The sequence below is a fragment of the Zonotrichia leucophrys genome, chromosome 1 (assembly GCF_028769735.1).
Source record: "Zonotrichia leucophrys gambelii isolate GWCS_2022_RI chromosome 1, RI_Zleu_2.0, whole genome shotgun sequence".
In the NCBI taxonomy this organism is placed as follows: domain Eukaryota; kingdom Metazoa; phylum Chordata; class Aves; order Passeriformes; family Passerellidae; genus Zonotrichia; species Zonotrichia leucophrys.
Genome location: NC_088169.1, coordinates 66,059,222 through 66,075,047, shown reverse-complemented (window position 1 = coordinate 66,075,047; position 15,826 = coordinate 66,059,222).

The window sequence follows — 15,826 nt, the reverse complement described above, 5'->3', positions numbered from 1 at the left end:
ACAACAGAGAGAGTTTGAGAAGTTTAGACTTTGACTTATGGTTTAGTATTTATAGCACTGAGGCATCCAGAGGTCATGATCACTGCTGTGGTTTTATTCAAACCCAGAGGAAGATGTTGTCTGTTCCCATAAGAACTGCATTGCTTTCCTTTGTTTTCCATGTCCTCACAGTTATCAGCTATGAGCTGTTTAAGTAGTGAAGTCGATGAAAGTTACAAATACACTTGCCAATAACCTGAAATAGCATTTTTGTCCTGAAAAAAAAAAAGCTGTATTAACACATATTCTGATTATGAAGTAGTCACTCAATCAAATGCAGTATTAATTTAAATATTCAATTTAATTCTAATGATAACAAGTACTGTTACATAATGCTTTCATTCAGAGCTTTATGTAATATATGATTACTTATCATGTCAAAATCACAGAGTATCTGAACATTTGCATGTGTACCTTTCTGTACTTATTAGTCAGTCCTTCAAAGCCTCTTGGAAAATGTAATGGAAATGGAAAATCTCATTCTGAGCTGTAACTGAGGAAACTGAGGCAGAAGTGACAGGCTCCAGTCTCCTATGAAGGGATAGTCTTAAGGCTCCAGGGGCAACTGGTGTGTTGACTGCAATCCAGAAGTTTGAAATTTTCATGCCAAGGAAAAAATTCTGCTATTTATATAGATGTGTTTGCATAACACTTCATGGTTTCTAAGATTAAGAGCAGAGAAATTTGGTTAAATGGTATGTGGGCTTCTGTTCTATCATGACCTCTATATACCCAACTTGCAAAAAGTCAAGATAGCTCATGGAAGTGTCAGCAGCTCTTGATGTATGAACTCCATGCCTGAAACCTCAGTGACAAATCCACTGATGGAGGTGATGGGTCAACTCTCTGATTTCATAGTACAAACCTTAGGAGGATATCAGTACTCTGCTCTTATTCCTCTCAGAGCTTTTAATTTCTTTCTGGTCTTCGTAGAAAGAAATACTCTGAGAAATATCACCTCTTAAGTGCCTAGCTGTGATATTTCAAGCTGCTAATTTGCGTTAGCTAAGTAGTCTTTGCAGTTCTCAATTTAAAGGTGAAAAAAAATCAGAAGATACACTCTAAAATTAACTTGGAAAACTCCAGAAAGTCCCAGAACTGTCCCAGTAACCTGTCTTGTCAGGAGTCCATCCCTCATCTCTGAGATCTCAGCATGGCTCACGCTCTTCTCTTCCACACGTACAATGTAGCGCCAAAAAAAACTAGCAATTAATGCTGCTGTATGCATTGAGCTCTTGTTTACAGAGCTATCCACCACAGCTAATGATGGAGCAGTCTGAGAGGGCAACCATTTTTCTTTCCAGTTTTCCAGTTTTCTGATTAGTGACCCTACCTCAAATCTCAGAGAATCCCGTTTGTTCTCTGCATCGAGTACAGTAGGCTATAGTCCAACACTTAATAACAAGCCTGGTGACATCATTATACTATATCTAATGAGGTAAGCATTAGCCAAAAATAGTAAATGCAGAGGTAAACCATGCTGCCACCTTAGTTTTTTTCCTTCCTTCTGCTAAATGCTTTGTGCTATTATATTTCCTAAGTGATGTGATGTTGAAGTTCTAATTATAAATGTTAAATATCTAACTATAAAATTGATTAAAACATTGAATGGATTTGAATTGCTATCACAGTAATAGGAATAATTATTACCTAAAACAGAAAGAGTATATCCAAAGAAATACCTGGAATAAGAAAAGAACACATGCTGATTTTCTTCTTCCAGGACATGCAAATATTGTCAAGAAGCAAAATCTAAGGTATCTACTGTTCTGAAGAGTTTATTGCATTTCTCTAGAGACCTCTAGTGGAGAGAAATATGTAAAGTAATTTTCTGAAACCTGTGTTAATTGTTCACACTATGAATTTATTGTATGAGAATCAATTAATTTTATAATTCCTAAAGAGGATTAGTTTAACTATTTGATACAAATTCTTTGTATTAAAGTATTTAGGGTTGTGAATAACTTCTTTTGCATCAAATTGAAGCAACAGAAACATCTGTCTATTAGCAATTTGTACCCAATCCATAAAAATGAAATCTCAACATGATAGCAATATGGTTCAAAAGAAGCCAGTATTAATTCTGGACTTAGTTCTCTCTGGTCATTTACTGCAGGAATTAACAAAAAGAATTCTGCTCCTGAATTGAAATTATTTTTGTTTTAAAGTTTAAATTTTATGTGGCACACATTGTCAAATACTTTTTCTCCTTATATTTCCATGTTTTTTTCAATAACTAAACTTATTCTATACATTATCTTTCCAAATTTTAGCAGCACAAAGGAGTTTATCAAAATAGCTTCCTGCTTTTTTCCCCATGAGTGTTATTTCACCCAGGGAGTCTGTGACACAGCATGTATATATAAACGTACATGGGAATTAAATCACAGAAAGCATTGCTAGGTGTAGAAATAGCTCATAGCCATCTGAATTTAGAAGAGAAGAAATGGAGAAAGGAAGAAAGGAAGACTCAAAGTTGTCATTCTGGTGATTCAGAGCTGTAGATACTAACCAATACTTTGATTCCTTCTATATTTTAAGGAAAGATTGATCTTCGTATATCCTCAGGAAACTGTAAGTATCTGGTTTTAAGCAAGTAAACAGGAGCTGTAAAATCAATCTGATCTCTTAGAAAGTGCTATTTTATAGTCAAATTTTGATGGAAGAAGAAATATTCCTAAATTATAAAATATCATGTACATACTCCAGTTTCTTGATGATGAATTTATTTCTATCATTTTTATGCATAGTGATGTAATTTAAAGTGTAATGTTCCTAGATGTTATTCTAAACTCAGACTTAAAGTATCTTTTATATCAATTTATGGATCTGTTTTTCTTTAGGAAATTATATTTAATGGTGATTTGTAAACCCTGGGAAGGATTGCTTTTAATCAGTCTTTCAGAAGTTTTTCGTTGTATGGACTAATCCTTCTTATGCTATTTGAGAAAAATATACAGACCCAAACTCAAAATATTCTGCTTTCTCTGTGTCAAAGTGACACTAGAAATCCCAACACATAAACTGCAATGTCCACATGGCAAAATTTTATAAAATGTAGCAGTAAAGCATGAGTTATATGGTCTGATTCCTCAGTCCTGATCTGCATATTCAGCTCAGTTACCCTGAAAAATTAAGTAGGGATTAACCTTACTCCTCAGGAAAAAGGACTGCTGATTTCTCATCCAACAGCAGGTGATGCTCTTGGCATTGGCAAGCAATTGTTTTCTTCCTTAGAGAATGAGCACATCTGACAGGGCAGCCTGCAATAAAATCCAAGTTGTGCTGTAAAGGGCATGGCAAGTGTCAGTGCAACACCGAGATAAGAGCTGGGGGAGCCGATCAATAGGAGTTCAGAAGTCATTCAGGCAGCAGCAGAATGTACCAGAGGGTCCCAAAGACAAGATAGAAGCTACAAGGGTGTTTGTGTTGGGCACCACTAAATTTTCAAGGTTAGCCCAGAATTAGATGGTATGACGATGAACTAGACTGTGTCAACACTCCCTGTTCTTTACTGCTTAAAGGAAAAAGCACAGGAAAGCAAACAAAGAAAAAGCCTGTGAGTTTTCCAGTGCCATCCAGTTTATTTAGTTAGTGAAGTTACCTCATGAACAATTTCTTTTTTTTGGTTGAGGTTGAAATGACAGCAAATTGTCAGTAATATGCATCCTAAATGGCCCAATTAAATGCTTATTTACTCTGCTGGAAAGCTTTTAAAAATTTCAAAGGTTACTTAAACTACTCTAGTGCAGGTATAATTTATCACATTTCTAATTAATCAAAAGGTCATTTATTGCAGTGCCTGTATTGTCATGAACACTAAGTAGTGCTCATATCCCCAGGATATATATATACTACACAAATGGTCGCTGTTTCATCTGGTTTGAATTTTGTGATGGCTGTTGTCAAGATAAGGCAAAATTCTAAGCTTCTTGCTGTTTACAGGCTGTATAATCCTGAATGCCATGAGCCTTTCCTGCAACAGCCAAACTTTGAAACCTAGAACATACAAAGGCATGAATCAAAAGTGTAAGAAAGATGCTGGAATTTATGGATGTGGTGGTATGGTGGGTGTGAGGTGCAAAAACCATGGGAATAACCACCATTTATGATGAAAGAGATCTTTTAAATTAGGCCTTTGATCAATAGCACTGCAATAATAAAAGAGCAACTTTTGCTTTCCTCTAAGTGTAAACTTAGGAGTAGCTCGAAGAGAAACAAATACTTTAAGGTTTTATCAGGTTAAACACAAGAAAGACAGCATTCTGGAATATGTGAAAATAAGAATTATAAAAACTGAGGTGTAGTGAAACTTCAAAGCTTAAATCCCTCAGTTTGAGCTTCTATATGTATGTACGGAAGGGCAATGGATTTGACATAAAAATTATTTTTCATTATTGATTTTTTTTTTAAGTGCACATGACATACCAAGATATTGTCAATTGAAGAATGTAGTAGTGTCAGCTCAATGTGGGAAGAGAAAAGTGATCTAAGCAACTATATGAAGTTTTTTGAGAATTATCAGATTCTCAGAGATTTTGGGAAACAGAAACATTAATATTGTTAACAAAATCTAAAATTACTTCTTGTTCAGATTTTTTTTAAATGGAAGGGATGAGAAAGCAAGTGCAAGATTGATCTCTGATAAAATAATGGTAAATATTAAAATAGATAAAAGTTTCTTTTTTCAGTTTAATAATTGAAAAAACCTCAAAAATTAATATAATTATATTTACAGAGATTACTATAAAACAGAGATGACTATAAAAAGTTTGAAGTCTTGAGTTTCAAGAGCTACTGGAAAGGCACAGCTCCCCTTCAAACTGAGCAGGGAAGGATTTGACTCTGGTGTAATCCTGGGAGGGATTTTCCCACATGGTGTAAAATATCAGGCTCTCTATTTGTCTGACATTCAAGTTTGTTTACTGCACAGAGCTGAATTGAAAGTCAGAGAACCAGTTCTAGACATGACAAGACACATTGCCTTCCTTCTGGCAACTACATTCCTAAATATCCTGTCTGGAGACTGGGCAATAGTCTGGTGTCTCTTTCCTACAAACGGCTATAGTGCATGACACGAATTTTTGGACCTTCTTAATGTGTGATTACAGTATTGTAAAAATGGGGGGGGAAAGCCCCACAGGATGGGTTCCAAATCAAGGATTCTCCATGTAAATATTCACTATGAAAAAGTAGATTCTTTGAGTTGGAGAAGTTTAAGACATGTTAACTTTTCTAGGAAACAAAATAATTCTTCCTGGAATTGAAGTATTTAATGTTTTAACTTTTAAAAATTATGAGCTCACTTAATATAATCAATAAATAGCTCTACTAATAAGAACTCATTGCTGAGGCATTGTCTTATACCAGTGAGACCCTGCACTGTACCTAAAACAAAGGACAATGAATAAGACCTCAAATGTGGCCAGATTTTATTTTTCATATACAATGTGACAAGGTCAAAACTTAAATGTTTTTGTGAAAAAAACATGTGAATGTTTTCACCATGAATATTTTAAAGTACGCAGGTTGTCTTCTGAAGGGCTAAGACAGTGTGAAAATGTGAGTGTCACCTTTCTAAAGCAGATCGTACAAACCAGCTTGAAGAAAATCAAACCTGTTTTTAAGTGGATTTCATGTAGATTCACATTTAAAGAAAAAGCGTTGCCTTAGTAGATGGATATGACTTTCAAATTTAGATTTCAATTCATTAAGTCATGTGAGCACATTTATTACATTTCAGAATTTTCAAAGCATGCACAGTGAGATTTGATGTGCACTATGAGCATCTGGACACAGTTTTTTGCACATCAGTTTTATTTTAGGTCCTTTCTAGAATACCTGACTTTTCATAAGAAGTGACACCTACTCTGATTTTTATTATTAATGTTCGGTTTAAAGATCATGACTTGGAAGGCAAAATTAATGAAATAAAATCAAGCAGAATATAATCTCACTTGATAAATCAGTAGATCTAATTCTGCAAGGTTAGAGAAAATTGATTTTCTCTTTGACATGAGTAGATATTTGAGAAAAAGATTAAGGATATCAGTACTGTATTTTGGAGAGAAAATCAAACATTTATGTGTAATGTCAGACATAGAATTATTATTTCACTGGTTCAGTGAGTTACCATAGTAGTACAATCCAGTGGCTTTTGAAACAACTTAGTTATCTTAGTGACTGAGGGGAGGGTTTATTGTATTCAGAATCAAGCTGAATCAAAATAAGGGAACGTATTTTTTTTACCACAATTACAATGAACAGCCCATAGCTCCACAACATAAGCTTATTGATTACAGATCTGTCTTTTGAAATCAGCCTCACTTCTATAGCTAATGCATGAATGTATTGTGAAGAACCAAGAGTAATCACTTGAGTGGTCACTTTTCATGTTGTAAGGACAAGACTTTGAGTGAGTCTTACTTATTTTGTGGTGTTTGTAGAACACTAGAAATTATAATTAAATGACACAGCTCATTGGTGTGATCTGGCATTAACACATAAACAGGAGAGAAAAAGGGCAATAGTAAAACTCTGACCTTGTCTGATGCATCTTTCAGTCACACAGCTCACTTGTTTAGCAGGCAGCATTTATTACAAGCAAGCATTTCATTATCAGATGAGCTCTGGCCACATTAAAGATCAATTAATAGGAGCTAGACTGTAACACTGGCTTTTAGAAGTAAAAACCATGGAATAAAAGAAGCATCCATGTCATTGGAAGATCAGAGGTGTAGCAAATTAAAAATCAGGTTAATTAAAGCTCATGGAAAGATCTGTGTATAAAATAACTGGATTTCTTATGCAGATGAACAGAATTACTGTTTGATTATTCTGTATCTGGAAAAAGATAAGTTTTATGATTTCTCATATCATGAAAAATAATAAAGTATATGCCCAAATACTGTACAATAAATTTTGGATGCTGTATCTTCCCTGAAGATAATTATTGCAAAAGGAGACAAAAAGAGACCTTTTTTCTTTTTTTAGGAATGGATTTTCCTTTTCAATCATACATAAAAATTTATACTAGATTGTTTGAGTGGTTGGTTGTATACATTGTTGTATACATTTTGCAGTACAGACTATACTGATAAATTACATGCTACAGATGGTACCAATCTGTCAGATCATTAAATAAATTTTAACTTCACTAAACGTGCTGCTTTTTAATGAAGTGATATCTAATAAACTATTAGACACATGGCAGCCAGCTCCTTAAATACCTGTACTGCAATTTTTCTCACTTCATAGCTCCTGAGTGCTGTAGAGCGTCAATATCAGGAAATTAAAATACTATGTGTCTGAATGATCCTGAGGCTATCCAAGCAAATAACCAGTGCCTACAGTTTGCATAAAACTCAGACTGATAACTTTTGCTTAGTGTTTATGATGTGGAAAAGATAAGGTTTTTAGACTCTACTAATACAAAGAGAAATCCGTTTATGAGTCTAGTTAAAACTGATAAGGGACAAAATAAAAATTAACATATTCCACTAACTTTCAACAGACATCCCATTTATAGATCACTGAGTAACAAATTTCATAAAGTTATTGAGCAAATTGGAGGATGCATTCTCACACATGGGGAGAATGCCAGCTAAAACTCTGTGCATCTTTAAATTTATTTAAATTTTGAAAGCCTGTCCCTAGAACTTCTCTGAAAAGGTTATCTATTACAAAGTAAGGATTAGGACTACAATATGCATGGCCAAAGTTTCACCTTGAGAGACTGAAAGAGAACTTATGGAATACAGGATGCCCTGATATGGGGTCAAACCTTTGTCCAAGTGGTATGTTTGTCAAGAACACAGCACAGAAAAAATGTCTAATCTGGGGAGAGGTTATCTTAGACTGAATTTCTGGGTGGTTTTGCTTTTTTTTTTCCATTTTAGAGGAAAATTTTTCTATTCAGCTATATGATTTTGGTAAAGCCTGAAAAATATAAGGATTACCTCAATCAAAGAGAACATGTGATATGCATCATGTACCCTCCTGCCCCTTGGAATGAGGCATGTTGCTGTTTTCCAAACATCTATGTTTGACACAATCATTCCTTGATATGAACATGTCACAGAAGATATATGGAGCAATACTTGGTCAATATTATGTCTTATGTTACTTCAAAGTGAATAATAATCCCCAGTTCCAGCTTGAGCAATACTAGATAATTCTAGCATGAGTAATTATCATTTCCAAGGTTTCTTTTTTAGTACTAGTGTGTCTAGACTAATTTAGAGTTTCTTCCTATGTTCTGCTCTCACAGGCTTTAATTTAGGTATGATAATTCTCTCATCTGTAATTAAATCTTGGAATTAAAGAGCATAACAAGCAAAACGTAGGAGAACAGCCCTGGGGATATTAAGACTGATCTTTCTTTCTAACAGATGGTGTAGGCATGGAGCTTAACATTGAAAAGCATAATGCTTTACTCTGTCATTTTTAGCAGTGCTTCCAAGTGCTTTGACCTTTGTCACAGCATTGCTAAAAGGCACTTAAGTCCTCCTTCTGTTTCATATAGCTCCCTCTGGCAGAATAAGGATCACTGAAGTGGCAAGGAAATAAACCTACATGCATTTTAGGGATGCCTGTAAGACTTCCAGAGTAAAGAAAAGACATACAATTGAGAATGAGGCTCTCAGAATGAATTATAATCAGTCCATATTGTATTTAAAGTTGATAGCAGACTTTTAAACATACTGATAACATTTAATGAGAGCTGTGACTACATGTGAGGTTTTTGCCATTGCAGAGCAACTGCACATTCACATTGATGCCCTACTCAGACTTGCCTTGAAGTCCTGGCTGATAACATCCAAGCTGGAGGCAAAAAATCCCTGAAGTCTTGAATTGGGTATAGACATAAGAAATGTGGCAGACAGCACGACCCAGCATCTGAAGCCGTGTGTACTTGGCTCTTGTGCATGCTGAGCTTAGGAAACTCCTCATTGCTGAAGGTGCCACCAGCAATAGCTTCTGACTTTGCTCTGGTTCTTGGAAATACACACTGAATGGCACTTCCAATGTCCAATGCCTGTCTGCACAACCCCCCTCCACAGCCAATAGTTCAGGTGGAGGTTTAAGAGAACTGGGTGTTGGATAACTAAGCTCCTACACAGCACATTGCTGCCCTTCATCTCCAGAAGGAGCATCCTTGGGCAGAAGTGATCAAATAACAGTGGACATCTGATTATGGACCTGCAGGCTGGGCAGAGCCAGAGCAGCCAGGGGCTGCCTTCTGCCAATCACAGCTATTTCCAGCTGGCTCCAAAGTTTGGCAGCAGACAAACCCCAGGCCTTAAATACCTTTTCAGCAAGGTAAAGGCTGGCATATATTGCACATCCTTTTTTCTTCTTGAACATTCATAGTGAACTGTCAAAATTTTTGTAGTATTACTTGCCTAAAAAAATTGTTTGATACCATAAGAAAAATCTGATTCTCCTGATAAAAGTTTAGTCTTTCTTTTAATTATTTGCATTTGAAGGCAAGAGTGGATTTGTTTAGATAAATAGCAAGATGTCTTAAGGGTTTTTCTGCTCCATAAGATTTTGATTCATTTTAATTTCTCAGTACAGAGGTTCTCATGAGGGATCTTTTCAGCAGCTGCCCTGGAGCTGTATAGCTTATGAAATGAAAAAGAAAACAGGTCCGTGTATTTCAGTAAATATATCAATCAAGATATGGTGCATATTTAGTTCTCAAACATTTCTTTATTTATTTTCCCATCAGAAGAGTTCCTCTCCTTTCATGAAATTAAGAACTTCCTTTCATGAAAGGAAATGAAATCTTGAAAATGGAGAAGCAAGTCTCACAAATGCTCTGGAAAGGATGTATAATAAAAAAAAAGAAACTTTGGAAATTGAGTGACTACAAGCATGGTGAAATGAGGTGCACTGAAAAAAGAACCGAAGCTTACCAAAATTCACTAGACTGAAATCCCCAAATCAGGGAACAAAGTGAAATGAAAATACAAGAGAAGAAATTGATGCAATGAAATGCTTAAAGAGAAAAAAAAATTCTCCAGAAAAAAAAAAATTCTGATACAAAGTGAAAACAAGGAAAGCAAATGGGTTGACGTGAAGTGCAGGAATATCAATTGAAGCTTGCCCAATTGATCCTTATTGAAATCAGAGGACAAAGTTGAACAAACACTCCAGAAAGGAGATATGGTCAATCAAAAACGAAATTGAAAATTCCAGAAAATTGAAAATTCCAAAAAAAAAGACTATAACAAATGTACTGAGTTGAAATGAGGTGCAGTGAAATAGACCAAAACTTGCCAAAATTATTACCTTTTGAATCATTAAAATCTGGGAAGAAAGGGAAACAGAGAGAAAGAGAAGGAACTGAAGAAATAAACTTCTAAAAAATTAAAAAACTGATATGACATGAAAACAAGAAATGTCAATAGATGACATGAAGTGCAGAAATATGGACCAAAGCTTGCTGAAGTGATTGTCATTGAAATTTCAAGATTTCATTCCCTTTCCTGAAAGGAACCTCTTCCTTTCAGGAAAGGGAATGAAATCTTGAAATCAGAGGACAATTGAACAAACACTCCAGAAAGAATACATGGTCAATCAAACATGAAATTGAAAAAAAAATCCAGAAAATTTGAAATGCACTGACTACAACCAACTGTACTTAGATGACTTAGGGGTACTAAAACAGACCAAAATTTGCCAAAATAATTTATTCTAAATCCCTAATATCAGGGGAAAATCTAAAGAAAGTGACAGGGATAAATGTGAATTAATGAAATGGTAAAAATATAAAAGCGACCTGGAATTAAGTGAAAGCAAGAAAAGAAAATGGACTGATTTGAAGTGCGAGGAAATGAACCAAGCCTTTCTGCATTTATTCTCATTGGGATTTTTTTTGCTTTCAGGAAATAAAGAATTTCCTTTCAGGCAAGGAAATGAAATTTTGAGCACAGAGATGAAACTTTCAGATATGGTCTGGAAAGGAAGTATTATCAATTAAAATGCAAGTGCAAAAATAGCAGAAAATTTAGAAGTGGCTTGACCGTAACCAAATGTACTGAGAGTAAATTATGAGTAGTGAAAATGACTGAAACTTGCTAAAATTTTACTTACCAAAATGCCCAAATGAAGAAACCAAATCAAAGGAAAAGTCAGGCAAAGAAAGTGAACAAATTAAACATGTGCAAAAAGTCCTGGACACAAGTCAAAACATTAAAACGGCATGGGATGACATGAAGTGCAGGAAAACAGGCAAAGCCTTGCCAAATTGGCTGTTTTTGGGGTATAGGGAGGGGCTCTCAGTGGCCATCACAGGTGCAATTAAAAGGGAGCTGAGCAGGTGGTTCCCTTTCTCCTATCACCCATTCAGGGGCAGGGAGGGGTCTCCTCTGGCCATCAGAGCTGTGATGACAAGGTGGCTCTAGGGGTTTTGGTGATCTGGAGTGGGTAGGAAGCATGTGGCATGTCTTTGAGAGCATGGCACATCTTTTTTTGCAGCAGCAGCAGCTCATGCAGGCCGGGTTAGTCATCCTCCTGCTAGTGGGGTTTTTTATTTTATGTTGGGGTTTGGTTGGTTTTGGGTTTTTCCAGCAATACTCACCAAATTTCTTCACTGAAGACGTGACTGGGCAATGGAATTGTCTGCCCAGGGAGGTGCTGGAGTCGCCATCCCTAGATGTGCTTAAAAAAAGACTGAACGTGGCACTTAGTGCCATGGTTTAGTTGATGAGCAGGTGTTAAGTTAGGTCATAGGTTGGACTTGATGATCTCAAAGGTCTTTTCCAACCTCGTTCCTCCTGTGATTCTGTGATTTTGACAGAATCATCAGGTAAGTCAATAGTGTTATGCTCCCTTGGCAGTGGTGACAATGTCACAGAAGATCAATAATAAAATTCCAGGTGACTAATGAAAATACTTTAAATTATATTTAACACTGTCTTTGTGTGGGAAATAGATTTCCCATGGAAATTGTTTCTTTTCTGGTTTATTGTAAAGAATTTTTTCTTTTGCAGTACTAGCATCTTGTTTCAGGTTTATAATTGCTTTTATTTGGTCTTTCATCACTTACTTCTCTTGACCATGCTGGGTAAATCTTGGCTCAGTATCATACATCTGGTTCTCTCTTCATCAGCTCCAGTGTGAGTGTGTGGGAATATTTAAGTTTTCAGAAGTTATTCATGTTCTGCAGAAATAGAAAACAAACAAACAAGCAAGGAAAGAAGTAGCTTCCAAAATGAAGTGCTCTTTCCCCACCATACATGGTCCTTAATGAATAAACTTTCTCAGTATTTATTTCTCTGGGGAAATATGAGCCAGATTTGGGTTAGAGTTTGACTTCCTAAAACTCTGGGTGTTCAGACCGATGTTTTGGGTTCTAAAACAGAACAAACTCTAAAAGTGTTTGTTCTGTTTTAGACAGTCTTAACTATTGAAATACTTCCTTACTTGTATTTTATATTTATGTGCTATTATATTTTTTGTGTTATTGTTACTATTGTTTAGACGTGACTGTCAAGGGCTCTATATCATATCTATGACTGGGTAAACAAATCATTACTATAGACTGTTAAAATCAGCAGAGCACATTTCTCTGTGGCTGAAATCCTCATGCTTCTTCCATGTGGATCTGATTTCAGATCAGAGCTGCACAATTCAAGGACAATAAATTCACTTGGGAAATAGAGAGATTTAGATCTTGGGAAGTTACAGTCATGTAAAAATAACATCAGTAGAACCAGTCCTCAGATGAGGTCTCTCATAATCTCTCCTGATTTACATCTCTCAGCTAATGAAATTCTTAATAATTAATAAATAAAATTCTGGGTGTCTTGCAAAGCACCCACAGAAGCAACTGTATAATTTAAAAAAAAAATAAAAAGGAGAAAAAAAGATCCCTCTAATTTTACTCAATAAAAGTGAAGGGAACTAAGAATGCGGATGTTCGTTACTCTGACTTTATAAAAATATGTCTCTTTCAATTTTCTTTTCTCTGCTTCTTTTTCTTGATGTAGAATTGGATTCTGTTAAATTAGTCACAGTTAAAGAATATTTCCATGCTTTTCTAGCTGCATTCATTTTGGATATGGCTGGAAAAAAGATATCTAAGTTTCACACATAATTAACCCAAATAAAACTATTTCTAATATTCCTTAGTAAACTATCTTTTAATCCTATGGACATAAGGTCAAAGGTGACATTTGATTATTTGGTCTTAATTTCTACTTTTAGAAATAGGTAGCAGAAAAATGTAAGACATTTATTTTTATTAGAGGAGTTACACATTCTCTGTAAAAACAAAGTATCAGATAGGGAAGACATGCAGAAGAAAGAGGAATAAAAATTATTGCACTAATGAGCATCTGTGTAGAACTTTCTGAGTTTTTCTGAATATCTTTGAATGCTTATTGTATACGAGACAAGTTGACACTTTCAGAAAATGATGCATCACCCGTCTGGTAAACTCCATTTTGTATGCTAAAAGCATAAGTCATTAACCAGAATGAGTTGTTTTGCAGCTGACATTCTCACTTGGCCACATTTAAGGAGCAGTCAGTGCTGTCCATTATATTTATGAAAAGTTAGCTCAATGCTTTCAGATGTTCTTAGGGTACTAATTAACTACAAAACCTCATGAATCTCTAAAAACTGGAAAATCTCTGTGATTTTGGGTTTTTTTTGGGGGGGGGTTGAAGGGTTTTGGTTTGTTTGGTTTTTTTTTTTTTTAAATGGGGACTGGAGTTCAGGAATACAGTATTTCAATCCTCAAAGATTTGCTATTACAGGAGAAAAAAAGGTCTTTTTACTAGCCTGTTAAAGTAAAACACATGGATTCCTAGAACATTATTTTATCTTGCTCACTAACCATGGACTTTTATTGCCTGTTTAAATATTTATGGAATAATTTTATTGTGAATTTAAAAGCTGAGCATAGAAAGCAAGTATAGATGGGGCTATTCCTGCTTTTTCAGCTCCATTGAATAAAAGTATGCCAGCTCTTATGAATTATCTCTTGACTCCATGCCGTGGAATATTTTGTAAGTTCTCTTAGTAACCTTCAGACTGGAACCAGCCTTTCTGGAAACACCTGTTTTACATCTTGAACATTTCCTCTCTTTCCGCTGCAAGCACGGCTCTCATACTCTTAGAATGCAACACTGAGGATGCTGCCATCAGGAGACATCCTTTTGAACAAGGACATCCTCAACTGCATTGTCAAAGAAAAGTGAGAGAAAAGATTCTGAAGAAGCACCATGCTGAACTTGTGTTCATTTCAACTATCAGCTATTGCAAACAGGTTTCCAGTCATAGAACTCCCTCTTAAATGTAAAAAAGCGGCAAGAATCTCTATCAAAGACAATTATCCTGATATTAAGTGTCTGAAATTGAAAGTTTCATTGGCCCTTGAGTGTACCAATGTGGTACCATGGTAGAAAAGTAGTAGGTTACAAAGAGCTAAAGGCCAGAATGAAAAGGTCACAGCAGTAATGAGCAGTGCAACACCTACTGCTGCATAGCACTCGGTTGTGAATGTCACAGTCAATTAAAGAGAGCAGAAAGTTTAATTGAAATGAAAATAGCATGTGGTTTAGACTACAAAGAAACCCAAGGCTGAAGGGGGATGAGTACAGTCAAAGCAAACTCATCAGTAGTCAGAAAAATATTATATAACTAAAAGATAGCAGCTACCCAAAAGTACAAATGTGAACAGTTGAAACTATTCATATGTGTAAACGTTTCATAGCTATATTTAGCAACAGCAGAGACTATGATTAATTTAGGAAGAGAATTACATGTTGGAGGCACTTGTGATGAAATTGTATGATGTAGTTCTCTTGTGGCTCTAAAGTCATGATGGTTGAAGTTGCAGCTGTTTTTGCTCTTTTGATATTAATGAGAAATGACCTCTGTTTCATTCTTTACACTTCTACAAACAAAGCAACTAATCAAGTGTTAAAGCAGTGGTTACTGAACTTGGTTTGATGTAGTTCAATGAGTTCAACTTCTTTTCATATCTGGAGGATTGAAATTCATCCTTAACTGCAGCAATTTATTTTGGAGTATATCCAACTACTTAGCCATAAACTGTCTCAAAGGATCTCTAATCTGCTCATGCTGCAGCGAATGTAGGGTCCATAATTAAAACTTCAGCGAGGGGAAGAGTTTAAACACAAAGTAAGATTTTCTCAACAGAGATTAGAGTGACTATGTTGGAAGACAGATGTGCCCAAGGACAGTTTACTCGTGTTATCAAATGGTTGCTTGATATGGGAAACAGGCAAATTTGAGTAGGGAGTTCCATCTTCCCAGGGATAAATATATAGTATTGCTATTGTTACCTTTACAAACACTTTATGCACCTTTACAAACACTACTGCATTAACTACCACTATCATCACCAGCACTATTATTTACTATTACTATTTACCAGTATTATGATTTTTGTGAGGTTACCCTATTCACTAAAGCTTTTGGTGTCTCTTAAGAGACCTTAAAATGAAGATGGATTATGTTGTTATCCAACTTGTACTGCTATATTCTCAAAAGAATACTTGATACTAAATGTTTTGAACTGTATTCAAAAGTTCATTGCCTCTTCACAATAATTAGACATGATTTGCTTCTTTTCTCTTTCATGCCGCTTCTCAGACTATGATGAAATATTCATCTGAGGTTTTGACAGTAATTGGAGTGTTATAGCTTGCAATATACATATAGAATTTAAGAAGAACATATAATAATTTCTTTGTGTCTTTTTTCTATGCTTTATTCCTGTGAGGAAGCTAAGAAAAAATTTTCCCCC